Here is a 19,940-nt window from a genome sequence, read left to right as displayed (position 1 = left end):
TAACAAAGGTGTTGTTTCCACAACTAATAGAATTCATTATGGCTAATTCAAAATATCAGAGGAAAGCCATTTTGCAATTTGGCCTAAATAACAGCAACTTTAGTTTGAAATCATGGGAAACTGTTTTTCATACATAACTTTCCAGGAGAGTATAATGGTGATGCTGAAAATAGCTGAAGTATTAAGAAACTTAAATTTAACTTCACGTCTCAATTGCTGCAGAGAAAAGAAGAGGAAATGAATACCTTAAATTTAGATAAACTGCAACGGTTTTAATACCTTGAACTAGCCATAGTTTCGGAGACAATAATTAAAAGAAATGTGTCCCACCTAACAAGCAAGTAATTCTTCATACCCCTGTTGGTGTCCCACTGCTATATTCAATAGGTTTGAGGTTAGTTACCGAACGGCTAGCCAAAATTTACAAAGAAATTTGTCTTACCTAACAAGCAGCTCGTTTAAAATTATTTTTAATTTCCCACAATCGTTAGTAATAGAGGTAATCACTGCATCGGATATAGTGCCCCTACTGAATGCATCATAGAATAAGAACGTTTAGCGCCTTGGCAACAATTTGTAATCTTTTAAAAGAAAATCATTTACCAACTGAGTTAAGTTAAGATACTTTCTGACGGGTATTAAGTTGCCATTGTGTACTGTGCTCTGTGCAGCTGTCAATGTATTACAGCAGTTCAAATATATGTTATAAGCATCGGCATCTCTTATGTAGCACCGGCGTACTCTAGGTACTTTTATATGACACTTCATTTAATAAAGGCCACTTGCATGTGGAATATTTTATTTGTTTTATTCTACTTTTTGTGTATATCAATATAAATTTAGTGATATCTCAAGGAGCTGTTAGCTATACTTTAAAAGGAGCCCTTGGCAAACTAAATTCAACTACTAAAAGGCCCATAACAATACTATACACTGAACAAGAAAAGTAAACATACAATGTACTCATTGAATTAGCGTTCTTGAGATGGAATTTCAGTTGAGTCTTTAATTCGCCAAGCTCCTTTAAAAAGTTGTTAAATGCGCGTGTGTATACCTTGCACTACTGTGATACATAAAGTTCTTTCCTAAGGTTAAACTCAACAAATCACGCGATACCTGGTGCTATTACTGTCAATTTGGTGGCCATGTTTGAGCTGAATAGAAGATAAGACATCACCAGTAGGCGAAAGGGGTTTAAAAAATAAGACACATTTATGGTACCGGCCCAGCGTGTTTGTGAACTAGACCATGCAGCTAAATAGAGTGTACAACTTCTCAGGCACGACACGGTTGTACAGCAGAACGCCGATTAAGCTTACCTACGAAAGCGCTGCAGACGACTCCATAGAGCACTGTGGTGCAAAAGTGACAAGTAATTTTTAAAAAACGGAAATATGAAGGTGTTATAAAAAGTGAACGTGTCTTATGTAATACGATAACTGAATTCAATTTCTTTCCCCTGAATTAGTTCACTTTTTATTTTGATATACGGTTTTATTTGCCTTGCGGCACGATACACAAGATAACAAGCAAACTATGAATAAAGTTAACTCAGTCTGCAATGAGAAATCAGTTGTTGAGTTTATTACTCGACGTTATTTGGGAGATATTATGTCTGTTTAAGCGGTTATGCTTACTAAAGTTACAGCCAGCAATATCTCAGAAACGATCAGAAATGCATTAAACGTAAATAACTACAGCAGATTATAATTCAAGTGGAACAATGTTAAAACGTCCTCGAAAACAAAGCTCTTGTGGTTTTTCGCAGGTAAGATTTAAGATTTCGGCATGAGTGCATTTTCATAATAGTCCCGCAATCTTGTTAGAAAACTTTTTTTGGATCATCAAACCTTTTGTGATTTGAGTTGACGCCATTAGGTCGCGAGATTTAGGCATGAGTGCATTTTCATAATAGGCTTGAAATTTCGCATGAAACGTCTTTGAAAACAAACCTTTTGTGGTTTTATTCAGTTTCCATTAGATAAGATTTAGGCATGAGTGCAATTTCATAATAGTCTTGCAATTTCGGTGGAAACGTCTTTGAAAACAAACCTCGCGCGGTTTCATTCAATTTCCATTAGTTGCGATTTAGGCATGGGTGCATTTTCAAAATAGTGTTGTTATTTTGGAATGAACTTGTCTCAAAACATAGTGTTCAGTGTGGTTTAACCTTCCGTTACCTGATACTTGCCTTGAGTGGAAAACTTAGAGAGCGAAGAGGAGTGTGTGGAAAATAAAGAGAGTGGGTAGTGAACCTGGGGGGCACACACCAAAGTTTATAGGCTCCGCTCTGAGCTCCATACACTTACCATCAGTTATTTATCATTTTTGACTATAGAAAGTTAGAAAATGGCGTCCCTTTCACACTCCTACAGTAGAAACACTACATCTCTTTAAATGAATTTAGTCCGAAATTAAATTGGAAACTCGGTCAGATCATTAAACTGCAGTTAATAACGAATGCCAATTTTTCACCATGTAGCAATTTAAGTTCTCACATACTTTTGAACAGAAATTTTATGTCAGGGAGTGCCAGTCCTTATAACTTGGGAAAATAATATAGGCAGCAGACTATAAATCAAGTGGACGATAAATAAATCTTCTATAAAAACAAACTTCTAGTGGTATATTTTAAGCAGGTAAATAAGAGTTAGCGCCGGGCGACTGCATTTTCATAATAGTCCCGCAATTTGTTAGGAACTTTTCAACATCATCAAACCTTTGTGGTTTTAGTTGACGGCATTTGGTCGTAAGATTAAGGCATGAGTGCATTTTCATAATAGGCTTGAAATTTCGCATGAAACGTCTTTGAAAACAAACCTTTTGTGGTTTTATTCAGTTCCCATTAGATAAGATTTAGGCATGAGTGCAATTTCATAATACTCTCGCAATTTCGGTGGAAACGTCTTTGAAAACAAACATCGCGCGGTTTCATTCAATTTCCATTAGTTGCGATTTAGGCATGGGTGCATTTTTAAAATAGTGTTGTTATTTTGCAATAAACTTGTCTCAAAGCATAGTGTTCAGTGTGGTTTAACCTTCCGTTACCTGATGCTTGCCTTGCGTGGAAAACTTAGAGAGCGAAGTGGAGTGTATGGAAAATAAAGAAAGTGGGAAGTGTACCTGGGGGGCACACACCAAAGTTTATAGGCTGCGCTCTGAGCTCCATACACTTACCATCAGTCATTTACCATTTTTGACAGGAAAGGTAACCTTTCATATACTATAGAAAATTAGAAAATGGTGTCCCTTTCACACTCCTACAGTAGAAACACTACATCTCTTTAAATGAATTTAGTCCGAAATTAAATTGGAAACTCGGTCAGATCATTAAACTGCAGTTAAATAACGAATGCCAATTTTTCACCATGTAACAATTAAAATTCTCACATATTTTGAACAGAAATTTTATGTCAGGGAGTTCCAGACCTTATAATTTGGGAAAATAATATAAGCAGCAGACTATAAATCAAGTGGACGATAAATAAATCTTCCATGAAAACAAACTTCTAGTGGTATATTTTAAGCAGGTAAATAAGAGTTAGGGCCGGGCGACTGCATTTTTATAATAGTCCCGCAATTTGTTAGAATTTGTAATATCATCAAACCTTTGTGGTTTCAGTTGACGGCATTAAGTCGTGAGATTTAGGCATGGGTGCAATTTCATAATATTCTTGCAATTTGCTAAAAAACGTTTTTGAAACAAACATCCTGTGGTTTTATTCAGTTTCAGGAGTCAGTGGTGGTTGGACACGGTCCGCAAAGCATGCTGGGGCGAGTTGTCGGTCCGAGCTCAGTTGAAACAAGCCTTCGTGCTGTGTGGATCTCAAGGAATGACAAATTTTCACTTCAAAAAGGCAGAAAATTGTTTAATTCGGCAATTTATTCGATAAGTTTTCTCCGGTTACCGTTAGCGCACATCGACTGACTAATTTAACGCTCAAAGCGTTGGTTTTACACGGCGATCCTAGCCATCGATCGATCGAAAGCCGGTACCGAGCCGAAACTGTCCCATGTAATTACCACTTCCATGCATACAAATAACAATCCTTTCGTCCTTCCATGAAATCGTACCTTTTGAATTATAATGTACGATTACGGGCTCGAAAATCTGGCAATGAAATATTCAGAGTTCATAACTACTGGAATCCTGGTGGAAATAGCCGAATATTATAATCCCGGGTATAATACGAAATCAGGAGCCCAGACGAAATGAAGTAAACAAGGATTAATCGTAGGGAAATGAAGATTTTCACAGATCTGCTGGATAGGAATTTTGTTTTATCATGCTGTATACTGGTTGCCAATGAGACTGGGTCATGGAAAAAAAGCTCTCAAACAAGTTCAGCTTGCAAGAGTCATAGATTTTAGCCACACAGGAGTACTAAATATATGTTTGGTATAATAAGTTCTTCAATAATTGGCATTATTACATCACATGTTGCATGAGGGAAATGAAAACATCAAATTGATTTTGAATGAAATAAGTAAAAAAAAAAAACCTTTTCGTCTTCTAACATAGAAAGGTCAGGAAGCTCCATACCAGTTCCTCCATATACCTACCCGGTCGATTCTCAAAAGAAAAGAAAGTTATCTATATATTAGGGACTGATCGTTATTTTTCTGGCGGGGTGGAAGGGATGAAATATTTTTTGATTGCGAACAATTTATTTGGTTACTTTAGGCAGCTGCAAACAATTTATTTCGGTTTATCAGGTGCAAATAATTTATTTCAGTGCTTAAGGCTCTGTAAACAATTTATCTCAAAAGTTTTCATCTCCCCCCTCCCCAACCCCCAAAATAATGGGCCGTCCCTTATACTAGTCAGGGTCCCAAAGGGGGGGTCCGCGGAGCCCTGGAGCCCTGAAATTTCTGCTGTGGAGCCCGGAGCCCTATCATTTTACTGACTGGAGCCCTGATCCTTTTTTGGCTGTGGAGCCCGCAGCTCAAAGACATTTTGTGCGGAGCCCGGAGCCCAGCATTTTCAAGTTTGATCATTCGAGTTCCCAGATTGCATTGATTCTTGCTTACTGCCTTTTTGTGTTTGTTTGTGCGTCTTAACAAATACAGGACTCGTATCTTGAAGATACGACACATTTCATAAGGTTTATTGAAAGCACTAGGGTGCCTAGAAACGCTTTTCTAGTCTCAGTGGATATCACTAGCCTTAACACGAATATCCCACAGGAGGAAGGAATCACTATAGTATGCAACGCATACGAGGACGTTCATGCTAATAACCCTCCAATAGCTAAAAATTTCCTCAGAGAAATGCTCAGTCTTATACTGAAGGAGAACTCCTTCCAATTTAACGGGAAAGACTATCTCCAAACACACGGAACTGCCATGGGCACTTAAATGGCAGTAGCTTTTTTACCAACATCTTTTTGGCATCTATAGAAAAGTAGATCTTAAGGCTGAGCGTTAACAGACCACTAACGTGGAAAAGGTTCATTGGCGATGTATTTTGCTTGTGGGATACAAACAAAGAAGAAATAGAACGTTTCATAGAGCAAGCAAATTCGTACCACTCTACCATAAAGTTTACCGCTGAAGTCTCACAATTAGAAACAACATTCTTGAATACAACAGTCTATAAGGGAGAAAGATTCGAGAAAGAATAGATTCTCGACGTGCGCACACATTACAAACCTACTGAAACATTTCAGTACACAAACTACAACAGTTGCCACCCAGCAGGTGTCAAAAAAGGCTTCATTAAAAGAGAAGCCCCTAGGCTTCTGAGGACAAACTCTTCTAAAATAGTGTTTGAGGAAAACATTAAAAACTTTAAAACACGCCTGGCATCGAGAGGTTATCCTAGTAACCTGGTGGACAAACCCCCCCCCCCCCCCCCCGAAGTTAACTTATCAGAAGGAAAGAACGCTCTTACACAAAAACAGAAAGCGCACAAGAAAATCATTTACCCTTCGTGACACAATTTCAACCATCACTGCCATGTTTTAAAAATATTCTAACTGGGACAAATGGCATTTAATAGAAACCCAGCCGCTACTAAGAGAGATATACAAGGAACCTTCCTTGATCTCTTATTGAAGAGGGAAGTCGCTTAAAGACATGCTTATTAAAGCAAAACTATAAAAGCTTTTATCAACACAACGGGCACACAGCGAGAGTCATGCAGGTCTGTCAGCCCCATTCAAAAAAGTTTAATATTTAATCCACTCTTAAATAATAGGAGATAATATAACTGGCTGCTTGGGTTTAAAAAATTGATCGGAATTGCTGACTTTTTTATTTGCGTATTTGATTTAGCGTTAAAAATATAATTTTTACATATCAAGATTGTAGACCAGAGTGGAGCCCGGAGCCCTAAAGCAGATGATGTGGAGCCCTAGAGCCCTGAAAATTTCGCCTTGGAGCCCTGGAGCCCTGCATTTTTAAGGCCGGAGCCCTGGAGCCCTAAACCCCTTTGGGACCCTGACTAGTGGGCTAGAATTTCGGGTGCCCTACAAGACCAGAACTGATGTACACCCGGTCATGTTTTCGGTCATAGTAACTTTGGAAGTAATCGCACGACGCAGGAAAATTTTTCAGTTACCGATAGTTTGACGGAAATAAGTCCGCTTTTATTTCAACCACGCCTCAGTAAAATTTATTGCTGCAGGCGCAGCAGTTAAAATACTCACTTTAAATCATGTGGATCTCTTAACGGTTATATCCTCCCCTTGGTGTTTTTCAGAACGCTCGGCAGTAAGCGCCCCCTATCAAAATGAAATTTCTGCATTCATTATGAAAATAGGGTGTAGGGTGGGAACGCAATCTATTTATTATCCTTCACACTTCACCTTCTTCGGATGTCTTTAGCGTTGAAGGGTACAACGACCATGTCTTTTCTTGTAACCATAATAACCAGGCTTTGAGAGCACAAAATATAAGCTGTTGGGCACGGACCATTTTTTTTCTGACGGGGGCAAGGGATAAAAATTGTTTTGCATGCAAACAACTTATTTTTTCCTTTTTGCAGCAGCAAAAAAATTATTTGGGGGGTTGCATACAATATATTTCGGCTTATTGCTCTTGCAAATAATTCATTTCAGTGTTAACGGCTCTGCAGACAATTTATTTTGGCATTTTCCATTCCCCAACCAAAAAATGGTCTGCCCCTCATACACTTGCATATAGAGTATAGTATACATTCCATTGGCACTCGCTGCCTGGACGTTTCGAAATAAAAGCTGCATGTGAAATGTTGCCTTATTGTTGCATATTAGCCTAAAACTAAATTTTTTGGGTTGACTTCCGGTTTGGAAAAGCTATCATGTTTTAATTTCACAGTATTTTACCTGTGTCTCACTAGTTGTCTTCTCGGAGTAGTGCACAGTCTTGCGGTAATTGCAAAATAGATAAACATTTCCTACATATCCCTGGAAAACCAAAATAATACTATTTTAATTCGGAAGCATGATAAAACTTATTATTTATATATATTTTATCTCATGCTGCGTTCATTTTATAATGTAGCCGGTATTCCGACACAACATTATTACAATGAGTTACCTTGTCTAGTCTCGCAAAACGCACTGAAGTGTAAGTATATTTTTCTTGACATCTCCCTGGATATCCCTCTGTATGGTTTCTGTTTGCTCTGATGCTCAGGATATTTACAAACTTTACTTGGCCGCCATCCCAAGCCAAATTCGTTCCTGTGCGCGGTACAATCGACTCGTCGAATAATCCAACTCCGGCCAAACATAATTTACCGTCTTCCTCTACTCCTTCCCGGGAGGTTTTAAAACAGCCATAAAAGTGCTCTCTTGTGCTACTAGAACAATTCTTGACAATAAAAATAGATCTGGCTCTCTTGTTTCGAGCCGAAAGTTTACATTCTTTCTTAGAATATGCTGAAAAGAACAACCACACTTAAAATCGCCCATCTTCACGAAATGGGGTGTCAGTAAAACGCGGGATCGGGGCCGGGGCGGGGTCGGGGTCGGAAAAGGGGTCTCTCTTTTTTTTTCCTTTTTTCTTTTTTTTTTTTTCTTTTTATGTTATTTTCAACATCAGAGGTCATTTGTGGGTCAAATAAGGATTAAAGCCAATATAAAAAAGCAAGAGAGGAGAGGATGAAGGTAAGAGAGGTAATCCCCCATATAGGCCCTATTCCCATCGTAAACCCTCTGAAGTTATTTTTAGAGAGTATCGAATTTTTCGCGGACTATGAATGTTACCTCGCGCGTTACGTGTCTTTCATCTTTAATAATTTTACAACGGCTAATCATAATCATACACTTTCATAAAAGAAATTGTTTCTCGCGTTACTTGCAACGAATCTCTTTGTAACATACGTGATTTGAAAGCTAATAGAATGTAGATTTGAATGTCCGAAGAGATTTTAACCTCACTTACCCTGCGAGCAGAGGCCCTTCGATCTAGGAAGATCGAAGGGCCTCTGCTCGCAGGGTAAACCTCACTGTGTCAAAAATATCAAAATTGTTCGTGCCGCGGTTGTGATGTTTATGCTCGTATGTTCAATTGCGGCTTCGATTATATAATGTAACACTCTTGCAAAAATAAAGCTAAGACTTGTTTCTCGCCTTTCCTTTAAAAAATCTCTTGGCTACATGCGTGATTAGAAAGCTAATGGAAGACATGGAATGTAGATTTCAATGACCAAAGGGATTTGAACTCAGTGAGATAAAAATATCAAAAATCGTGCCGAGGTTGTGATGTTTATACTCGTCTATTCAATCGCGGCTTTCAATGTTTTGACAGCTAAATGTAACACACTTGCATGAAAAAAAGATTTGTTTCTCGCGTTTCTTCCAACGAATCTCTTAACTATATACGTGATTAAAAAGTAAATAGAACGTAGATTTCAATGAGTGAAGAAATTTTGGACTCACTGCGATAAAAATATCAAAATTCGTGCCGGAGGTTGTGGTGTTTATACTCGTCTGTTCAATCGCGGCTTTCAATGTTTCGACAGCTATTAAAATGTAACACTCTTGCATGAAAAAAGATTTGTTTCAGTTTCTCGCGGAACCAATGTCCGCCAGAATACGGAACTGCATCGAGTGCTGTCACCGATGACCTATCCTAAGCTAGTAAGGAGGCCCCATTAGCGCAGGGGGAGGGGGGGGGGGGGTCTTAGTATCCCATTACCCTATAATTTTTTGACCAAATGTCCCGTATCCCATAAATTCCGGTTACAAATATCCCGGAAATTAAAGTATCGGCCATTTTTCATATGTTACTTGCTACAATATATTTTATAATATTCGTTCACTGGCATTAAAACGTAAACTGGAAAAGTATCGTTTTCAATAAGCTTATTGTGACAGTTGTTTAAACTGCTGTCATTCAAAATATGTTGGTAGATATCAAGTGGAAAGTTGTGACAACTCTTGCGTGATTTTGAACAATTCGCAAAAAGAATGCGATTACGCTACATATACCACGCGGGGACGAAAAAGAACCTCATCCATACCATGTTAAATCAACATGGAACCCACCTTTACAACGATCAGTTGCCCTTGAAACTTATCTTGAAGGGGTTAAAGTACAACTTGCAGAAACCAAACTGACAACGCCTAAACAAAATTTGCTGCCCGCGGAACGTAAGGCTCTCGTAGCTTTAAAATGGAATCACGAAATATATCTCAAAAAAGCGGACAAAGACACTAGTACTGTGGTCATGAACATACAAGACAAAATAAACGAAGGTCAAATCCAGCTAGATAACACTGTAGAACACTATAGACCTCTAGAAAAACCGATGATAAAAGACACAAACCGCAGAGTCCAACAACTAATCAGTGAGAATCACCGTGGAAACCACATAGATGACATGACCCAAAGATGGCTTTGTCAAACACTGAGCACGCCTCGCACTCCGATCTTTTACACCCTAACTAAAATAGACAAGCCTACACCAGTTGGTAGGCCAATAATATCAGGGTGTGAAGGCCCAACAGAGAGACTTTCATTATTTGTTGACAAACTAATTCAGCCTATAGCAAAGCAACAAGTATCCTACTTAAAGGATACTACGGACTTTATCAACTTCATAGAAAGAACAACAGTGCCAATGGGCGCATTTCTTGTCTCAATGGATGTGACGAGCTTATACAGTAACATACCTCAAACTTCAAATTTCAAACAATATGCAAGGCTTTTGACGCCTACTATAAAAACAAACCTCCCATACCTACAAATCTACTCAAAATAGCGCTAAGATTGATTCTAACGGAGAACCCTTTCCAATTTAAAGGAAAAGACTATTTGCAGATTCGTGGCACTGCCGTGGGTACGAAAATGGCAGTCGCTTTTGCCAATATATATCTTCAAGGCGAAAATTGAAACTGAAATTCTCAACCAATTAAGGCGCTACAAAACCGCTCGTCTGGAAACGTTATATAGATGACGTTATCTCTATCTGGAACACCACCAGAGAGGAAATAACCGGCAGTTCATTGAGCAAGTAAACAGTCACCACCCCACAATTAGATTTACGGCTGAAATATCAGAAACACAAACAACCTTCTTGGATACAAAAATATACAAAGGCGAAAGATTCAATAGAGAAGCGGTGCTTGATGTGCGTACTCACTTCAAGTCCACTGAAACTTTCCAATACATGCACTTCTCTTCATGTCAAAACAGGATTTTTCAAAGGAGAGGCTTTTAGACTGCTTAGAACAAACTCCTCTAAAACACAATTTGAGGAGAGCATGAAAAACTTCAAAGCGAAACTTCTCGGGAGAGGCTACCCAGGAAACTTCATTAAAAAGACACTCTCAGAAGCAAACTTAGAAGATAGAGGACGAGCTCTCCTACAAAACGTAAAAGAAATTTACACGGGAAAATCACTCATTTCATACAGGAAAGGGCGTTCCCTTAACCCTTTCCATCCCAACAACACATATATGTGACGAAAACACCGTTCTTGCTTCTATGAATTGCTCCTTGTTTAACTTAAGCTACAACGTCATGATAATGTGTGAATGACACCAGCTGATGCATATTTCCATCATCAAGCCCAGCAAACCGACTACGCCTCCCGATTTTCGCTGCATATCATTGTTCGTTTGGCAACGAAGTCCTAAATGCCAATTGTTCGGCCAAATAATAACATCAAAAATTACACTTATTTATCTTCAATTTTTAATCCTAATAATTTGTTCAAAAATGAAAACTCTATATTTACAGCAAACCTCAAGGTCAGACCTTGGTATCTGACTGGAAGTTTTCCTCTCAACGCTTTCCGAGGGCTATACTTCAGCCATTTTATCAGACCCAGTCTTGCGTATCTCACGTTGCCTCGTTTACGCCCGAAGAGAATTCTTGGTAATTCAGCCATAGCGCGAGCGTAGAACTCCTGCTCTTTCCATTTCCTAGTTTTTTTTATAAGTGTCGAGCCACCAAGTACCACCAGCAAAATTTCGAATCCATTGAATATTTTACTACTCCAAACTCGCCCAAATTGCCTTGGCAGGTCTTGGAATCCATCCACAAAACGGCCAGAGAGGCAACTTCACTCGTGGGCCTCCATGCCTGCCACACAGCATGTTTGGCGACTCAGTAAGCATTAAATCACCTCTCACCTCCGTTTTCTTTCAGATGATTGCCTCTACCCACATTCCAGCTTAATGATGCTAGAATGGGGGTTTCTGCAGAGGAAAATGGCTCGAAAAACACTTATAAAGCGATGATTTTACCAGATTCGTGCTCGTGCACTCGCTCGAAACAAATTGAACCGTCACTTGCATCACGTGACAATTTAGCCTGAGCCCACAGTTTCTTAAGACCGCAGATATTTTTATTTCATCTCCATTTATGGAGAAATTAAGTGGCTCAGACTATTTATTGCCAAAAAGTTATTGAAAAAAATACCACACACCTGGTATTTAAAGGGTTAAAAGATATACTAGTGAGGTCAAAACTCTAATTGAGGCTAAAACACGCACGTGAGAAACGCGCAGGCCTGTCAACCCCACTATTACAAATTCCGAGCTCCTTCATTCGCTCCACAAGGCCGGATGACGCTTTTAAACTTTCAAGTTTATCATTTTGTTGCTCTTCAAGTTTTGTCTGGAAGGACCATTTGGAGACTGGTTTGTCGCAGTTGATTTTATAAATACACGCCGTAACGTCATGGATGACTTTGATCTGCGCCATTACAGAGGTCTCGCCTTGATCAGGTGGCGCTGCTTCGATCGAGTGCTGGTGCGCTATTTTTAGTACTTCATGTTACCCCCACATAGTGCCCATGATGAATCGATGATTGGTTAAGAAAATAAGAAACGGTTTGTTTTACACTTATATATTTTTCATTTATATCTAATCATCAACAAAAATACAGAAAAGGGCATGTATTTAGTTTATTTTGTCTCATCAAACGTCTGATATGTTACAATTTTTTTGCGAATATCCCGTATCCCTGAAACTGCTTCTCAATATCCTCTATCCCAATAACTTTTTCTTTAAATATCCCGTATCCCGCTAATTTTTTTCGCGAATATCCCGTATCCCAAAAACCCCTAATAGGGCCTCAGTAAGCTTAAGACACTTAACTTTATTATATTGGCTTTAATCTTTATTTGACCCACAAATGACCTGTGATGTTGAAAAAAAACAAAAACAAAAGAGAGACCCCGACCCCGCGTTTTACTGACACCCGACGAAATGTTAGCCTCCCACGCAGTCGTTTTTAGGGGACTCGTATTACCTCCTCCCCACAAACGCCTGCTTACCCAAGTTCCGCCGCTAAGCCAATCACAGCGAACCTTCTAAAATCTGGAAGGTTGACCTTGACCTCAGAACGCCTCTCGCGGTCTCGAACAGTAAAAACATCACGGCAGAGACAGAACTTTACCGAGCTTACGTGAGCTTTGAGTATTGTATGCCTTAAGTTCAAAATTTCTAGTTTAAATGTCTATCAACGGACTGCAATCAAAGAATTAGAATTCGTGACGGGAAATAGCGATATTTTCGTCAATTTGCCGAATGGTTACGCAAAGTCGCTTTAATATTTATTGCTTTGCCATTAATCTTGTCGACCTTGTCGGTGTGGAGGAAACCGAAATATTACCCTATTTGTCGGTAAACTTTAAAGATTTTGCAGTTGAAACTCGCATTGTTTTTGCAATTTGTTCGGGGCCATGTACGACATTAGCTGACATTTTTCACAAGGACCACAAGTTGATCGGCTCTTTGTCGTTTAACTTTCCGTGCAATAGTGTTCAATGGACTGATAAATACTGCAGATCTTCCCTTGAATCGAGTTAGTCTCTCGAAGCACTTCGTCCAAACGAACAAATCTGCTCCAAGGTAACGTAGAGTAGCGTAAGAGGTGATATCTTCATCGACTGTCAACTCGATCAGGCGGGGAAGATCGACTACACTTTCCCGAAGATTTTGACTCTTCCAGCCGTTAACGGTGTCAAAACGTCGCACAAGAAGCGCTTTTATTCACACTCGATATTTGTTTTGGCGTTTCAGCCATGACCAGCCATTCAGGAAGTAAAAAAATTGTGTACATTCTAACTTAACTCCTGCATCTCTCAAGACTGTACCAGAGACTGTACAAAGCTCGCGGGAAACGGAAGCGGCCGTTGTAACCAGGAATTTGATTTGATATCATTGGACAATGCCTCGATGGTGATTGGCTAGGGTGCTTGGGGAGTGAAACAATGGGAAAGGAATGTGGCGCTTGGGTAAGCAGGCGTTTGTGGGGAGGAGGTAATACGAGTCCCCTAAAAACGACTGCGTGGGAGGCTAACGAAATGTCTGCTGGTATGGTTATGCATGGAAAACGTGGCAAATGTTCTTGGTGTCTGGTGTGTGCCACGCAATCCTCTAAGCGCGTTATCAAAATAATGATGGCGGAAAACAGAAATAGTATAAATATATTGAATTTATATTTTCGATATACTTAATCATTACTCTGCTTTTACTGCAAATATATAAGTACTTTTCTCACTCTTTCATCTGTAACCTAGGCAGTATAAAACGCCATAAAAGTTGCGACAAAGAAGAATTAAAATAAAAAGCTGCCGGGCTTCCCATATCATTTTTAGTTAAGATAAAACTGGAATGAAACATGAAAATTGTTTTTCAAAATACTTCTAAAGATCTTCTCGAACTTTTCCTTGCGTTATGGAGACTTATGAACAAACGGACTCTGTATTACCATATTCTGGCACGTGTTACGTGATCCTCCCAGGCACGCTAGATTGCCATATTTCATGGGCAAACTCTTCGTCTAAAATGTAAACATCACACATTTTTTTTGTGATTGCTTAGATCGTCAATTATTCAAGCTGGAAAAAGCATTTAAATGAATCCAAACATGGCCGCTTGTTTGCTTTTTCGCGCTATTTTAGTGGTATTTTCAGTTATTTCACAAAGTGGTGAAAATCGTCAAGTTTGATTGATAGCTCACAAATATAAAAACAAGACAATCATATATTTTCATGTTTGTGTATTAATTTGATTGAGATTTTGGAGAAACACGCACATCATGCAGTTATTGTTTATCATATATATCAAACATTTAGCTAAGTTTTGGCACGCATTTTTTGGCGCATTTTTAAACAGAAACTTTAAACTCGTATAGCTCTCTTAAACATTAGTATCTGGAAAAATCATTTGGTCCAGATTGTAGGTTTATTGTGGGTAGCAAGTGAGACAAATTGGAGCGAAATCGGCGAGGGGTCGTGTACTAGACTCGACTGCATGGTACTCAGGTGGACACGTTCGTAAAGAAAATATTGAAAAACACAGGTAGATGAGGATAAAACAGCAATCAATACAGCGTATCTTACCAGTAGAAGTCAAATATTATTAATGAAAATGATGTTAATGAAAGCTCAAAGAAATCCGAAACAACTGATATTAAATCAAATTCTCAAGTAAATAAGTGAAGCATCAGGATGGACCGTGGAATCAGTTGATAATCATTATATTAATAGCGTAAAATATCAATCATTCAAAGGAAATTCATACACACAATTACCTACGTAGCTTAGCCAAATGTTTGATAAATATGATAAACAATAACTGTTTCAATGAATGCTTCACATGGTGCCATATTCGGTTTTTAAATCTACAAGATGTGCTCAGAGGACCGAATAAAAAAAATTACAAACAATGTATTAAAAAGCTAGATCATTTAGGTGTTGATTTTCCAGCATTACAAAAGCATTGTAATAAAATACAAAACCAAAAGAATATCGATATTATTTTTTCGGCTATGAGAACAAACAACCACCTCTACCTTATATACGAAAGGAAAAAATTTAAAGATCATATGGAACTTATTGCTATTCACAGAAAATGAAAATAAACATTGTGGTCTAACAAAACATTTAAACAATTTTATACATACAAAATTAAAAAAATCACAAAAATAGTTATAGAAAATACTTTTGTATGTATTTAATGTGTTTTAGCATAGAAAAAGTGGTGATTTCTCAAGTAGAAAATTGCATTAAATGGTTGTCAAGCAGTTAACATGTTGGCCAAAGAAGGTGAGAAAATACGGACGTTTTAACAGAAAAAATACATAAAGTTATATCAAATAATTATTCATACACTGAAGTCTATCAAAAACACATTAACTGTGGTTATGGCTATAAGGTTATGTGTTATTATGTTGATAAATATGTACTAAACAAGTTGAGATGTAGAGCGGACTAATATGCTAGAAGAACTTGAATATTGTAAACAAAAGAACCTCGATAAAAAAATGATATTAGCTGCATAAAGAAGACAGAAAATATTTTAAAGCAGCTATTGAATGTCGTATTTGCACTAATAAATATACTGATAACTGATATCAGAGTTAGAGATCATTGTCATATAACTGGGAAATATAGAGGAGCAGCTCCTCAAGATTGTAAAATTAACCTTAGATTGATTGATAAGATACCTGTTATATTTCATAATCTTAGAAATTATAAAGTCCTAGGAAATCTTAGGAATTCTTAGCTTCATTTCAGAAGGGTATGATAGTCTTTTTTATGCAAGAGATTGGTAAATTTAAACAAGATATTAATATTAATATTAAATGTATATGGCTTTTACGTTGGGTAAACATTTAGTAGTTATTGATAGTTTCCAGTTGATGAGTTCCAGTTTAGAAAAGCTAGTTAATAATGTACACGAGGAAACTTTTAAATATAAATCAAAAGAATTAAAAAAAAAAAACTTATTTTAATGAAACAAAAAAAAGTATACCCTTATGATTATATGAATAGTTTGAATCGATTTTGAGAAACAGAACTACCAACAAAATATTAGGTTTATAGTATTATGAATGATAATCATATATCCAATGAAGATTATCAACATGCTCAAAACTTATGAAATACCATACAAAAATATCGTGATTTGTATTTTACATCGGAATTAATATCATTAGCTATATTTAGCTGATATTTGCATGTAAGAAAAACTTGCTAACAATAATATACCTTAGATCCATGCCATTATTTTGCAAGTCCAGGTCTAAGTTGGTATGGTATGTTTTAACGTATCTTTTAAAAGACTACTAATGCTAAGTTAGTGTTAATGACTGATATCAATATGTTTCAATTAATTGAAAAAAGAATGAGAAAAGGGATCAGTAACAGCCAATCGATATCGAAAAGTAAATAACAGGTATGTAAAGAACAATGATAAGAATAAACCCTCAAAATATCTCACGTATCTTGATAGTAATATTGTATACGTCTGGGCTATGAGTCAATTTACCGACCTACTGGTGGTTTTATATGGATGACAGAAAATGATATCAACAAAGTTGATTAAGCCAAGAATCAAAAACGGATAATATTAAAAGTTTGTATTAAGCATCCTTAGGAATAACATGACATACGTAATGAATATCCAATAGCTCACTTAGAAATTAAACTGGTTTCCGAAAATGTGTTATCTGATTATTGAAAAAGCATTCAGACAAAATAGAATCTAGCTAAAGGACAAGTTTACAAGTTAATTTCAAACTTGAGTGACAAAACAAAACATTGTTACATTACAGGAATTTACAGTGGTACGCTGATTTGGGACTGAAAATCAAAAAAAGTACATAGATATTTCAATCAGTACCTTGGCCTATGCAATATATCTTAATTTAACACCCAAACAAAAGAGAACTAATGCAAAAAACGCATTGGAAAAATACTTCTGCAAGCTTATGAATATACAGTGTGTTTGGTGAGACTATGGAGAATATATAAGAGTAGACTTCAGATTAGTTACAGATGAAAAGGAATTATTGAAATTAGCAGCTCAAATTACTTTTATTAGTAGTAAGATATTCAATAAAAATCTGGTAGCAGTGCATAAGATTATCAACCCTAAATAGGCCGGAATACGTGGGAATGTTTATTCTTGATCTTTGTAAGACACCGATGTAGGATATTCATTACAACTACAGTAAAAAGAAATATAAAGTAAAACAAATTGACACTGATAGTCTTAAATACGGGAATTGAAGCTGAAGATGTTTGCAAAGACTTTTCGAATGATAGAAATAATTCATATATTAGTGATTAATTTATAGGTATTATCCTGAACACTCTCCACAGTTTGCCAGGGATAAAACTGACAAGAAACCAAAAGTAAAATTCAAAGACGAGACCGTTGGAATTTCAATCACTGTATTTATTGGTTTGTAATTCAAAAATGTATCCATATATGAAAGACAATGATAAGGGAGGTAAAACTGGTGCAGAATTAAGAAAAAATAACAAATTTGAAAAGTATAAAGACGTAGTACACCGAATGCAAATATGTCCTCTATTAACAAGCCAGTGAAGGTTTTTAAGTCAGGACGTGTAATAAGCATGGATGCCCCATACTTGGGTGCATCACCAGATGGCAAGGTTATTGATCTTCGATGCTCTGATCAATTTGGTCTTTATGAGGTCAAGTGTCCAGAAACCAAGTACTTAGATGTACCTGGATGTGTGCTCCGATAGCAGCTTTTTCATGGAAGAAGTCGATGGAAAGCCTAAACTTAAACGCACCCATAAATACTATGTTCAAGTGCAGGGGCTGATGGGTGTGACCGGGGAAAAGTGGTGCGATTTCATTGTGTACACCAGTAAGGGAATGAGCATCGAGCGAATTCCACTTGACGCTCAATTTTGGAACAGTTTAAAGGACACATTGAAACTGTATTATTTTAAACACTTTCTAGCTATAGCAACCAGAGAACCAAAAGCATAAGGCAAAATCACTAGTATAATATGTGTGTTTTACTACTCAAACACTGCACAAATGCTAAACCTTTTTGGTTAACAGGACATGAAGTGTTATAATTAGCCCTGCCGTCAAGTCAATTTTGTTGTTGTGGTTCATAATTATTTTTGGTTTTGAATTTTTCAAACCAGTTTGATTTATGATTTTGTATTTTTGTAAATATCATGTTTTAAACACAAAAAGTGACAAAAACAAAACTGGTTTGAAAAATATTTAAACTTAAGATAAATGTAAGCAACAACATTGACTTAGTAAAATAATAAACATAAGCAGATCATGTGATATTAGATACGAGTGGATCCTGAGTGTTGCACAGAAAAGCACAAACAGACCACATTTGGTTTACAACACTAAATAAACTCAGAGGAACAACCCCATTCCAAATTCGGAAGTTCTTGATCTTGTTAATGGCCCTTTCAACGTGTATCCGCAGACTGGCAATCTGCTGTGTCCTAACAACAACTTCAACAGACATTTGAGCATCACTACCTAAAAAGGGTGGGATATTCAGATCCACACCAAGGGGCAGGATGTCAGTCTTGTATCTGAAATCCCTTGTCTGCCATCACAGCATCACCATCATCAAAGGATTGGTACAAAAATCCACTCCGCAAAACAATTTCATGGTCAGAAATGCTGCCGGTATAAAGCTGACTGCAAAATATAATCCCCCCACTTGGTGCAATTCCGACAAGTCCTTTCAATGTCAAAGTTCAAAGTTCAGAGTTCAAAAGTAAAATACTCGGCATTTCGCAGAAGACTTCTGTGAGGAAATAATGACTCGCGTTGTGGAAATTTTTCTTTAAAATCTGCAGGCATAGTTGCCTGAACAACTGACTTAGAAGGCCAAATGCACACCTGGCCAAATTTCAGATACATGAAATTAATCCATGGCACAAAAAGCCTGCTTATGGTGAACTGTGCAACACCATACAAGTGAGCTAAATGGCGTTCAGAAAAGTCTCTTCTCAAGCGGCATTAGGCAATAAAAAACTCTTCAACTGGTTAAAGCTTTCGTGGGCGTCCTTTATTTGCAGGTATAATATTTTCTTCTTCATCATCGGAGTCCACATCATAAAAATCCTCTGGTACATCTTTAAAGGTGCTTCTTGGACGAATGTTTTCTCCATTTTCACCAGGATTCAAAAAGTTAGATAAGGCGAGGAAAGTGGCATAATTTGCAAGGCCACTATAAAAGTTGATGTCAGCGTCTGATGGAAAGCGTTCCAGAGAAAGCCCGTCCATTGAATGATTTTCTTAAATCTTCTCGCCTTAAATGCAGGGAACAAACTTTTGTTCCATCGACGCTCTTAAACTCCTTTCCTTCTTCACGGCGAATTGCGTGAATCCACTGTTTTCTCCTCGTAGGAGTGCGTGGGAATTCAAAGAAAGAAACTTTCTCTCCTGTCGGCGTCTTCTTTCCTTCCTGATTGCATTCAGGGACACAACAACTCGTAACGATATCGAAAAAGCGTAGAACAGAACGACTACAAAACACTACTCGATGGACTCGAAGGACGCGTTGTCAAAACAAATACGAGGCCTCACTAGCCTCGCTTCCTCGCAACTAGACCCGCGCCGCCCGAAAGGTCGGCCATATTTGCATTCGGTGTATATTAAATAATAAACATATTTTACACACCATCAGAAGTGAAGATAATCAGCTTGGATCTTATGAAATAATAAAATTTGTCTCAGTCGTTGTTTTG

The 19,940-nt window shown here is 37.6% G+C and overlaps 1 protein-coding gene and 1 pseudogene across 1 annotated transcript in view; both read right to left on the bottom strand.

Moving 5' to 3' along the window:
- Nucleotides 1–19,940, bottom strand: part of LOC146453631 (DELTA-actitoxin-Afr1a-like) — a 45,228-nt gene that overhangs the window by 24,962 nt on the left and 326 nt on the right. The window lies entirely within an intron of this gene.
- The window catches only part of LOC146453627 (uncharacterized), a 77,969-nt pseudogene continuing 76,261 nt past the window's right edge, over nt 18,233–19,940 (bottom strand).

Source organism: Pavona decussata, unplaced genomic scaffold (assembly GCF_977016875.1).
Source record: "Pavona decussata unplaced genomic scaffold, jaPavDecu1.1 SCAFFOLD_327, whole genome shotgun sequence".
Taxonomy (NCBI): domain Eukaryota; kingdom Metazoa; phylum Cnidaria; class Anthozoa; order Scleractinia; family Agariciidae; genus Pavona; species Pavona decussata.
The sequence above is the reverse complement of the archived record's forward strand: the minus strand, read 5'-3'. Positions and strand labels throughout refer to the sequence as shown.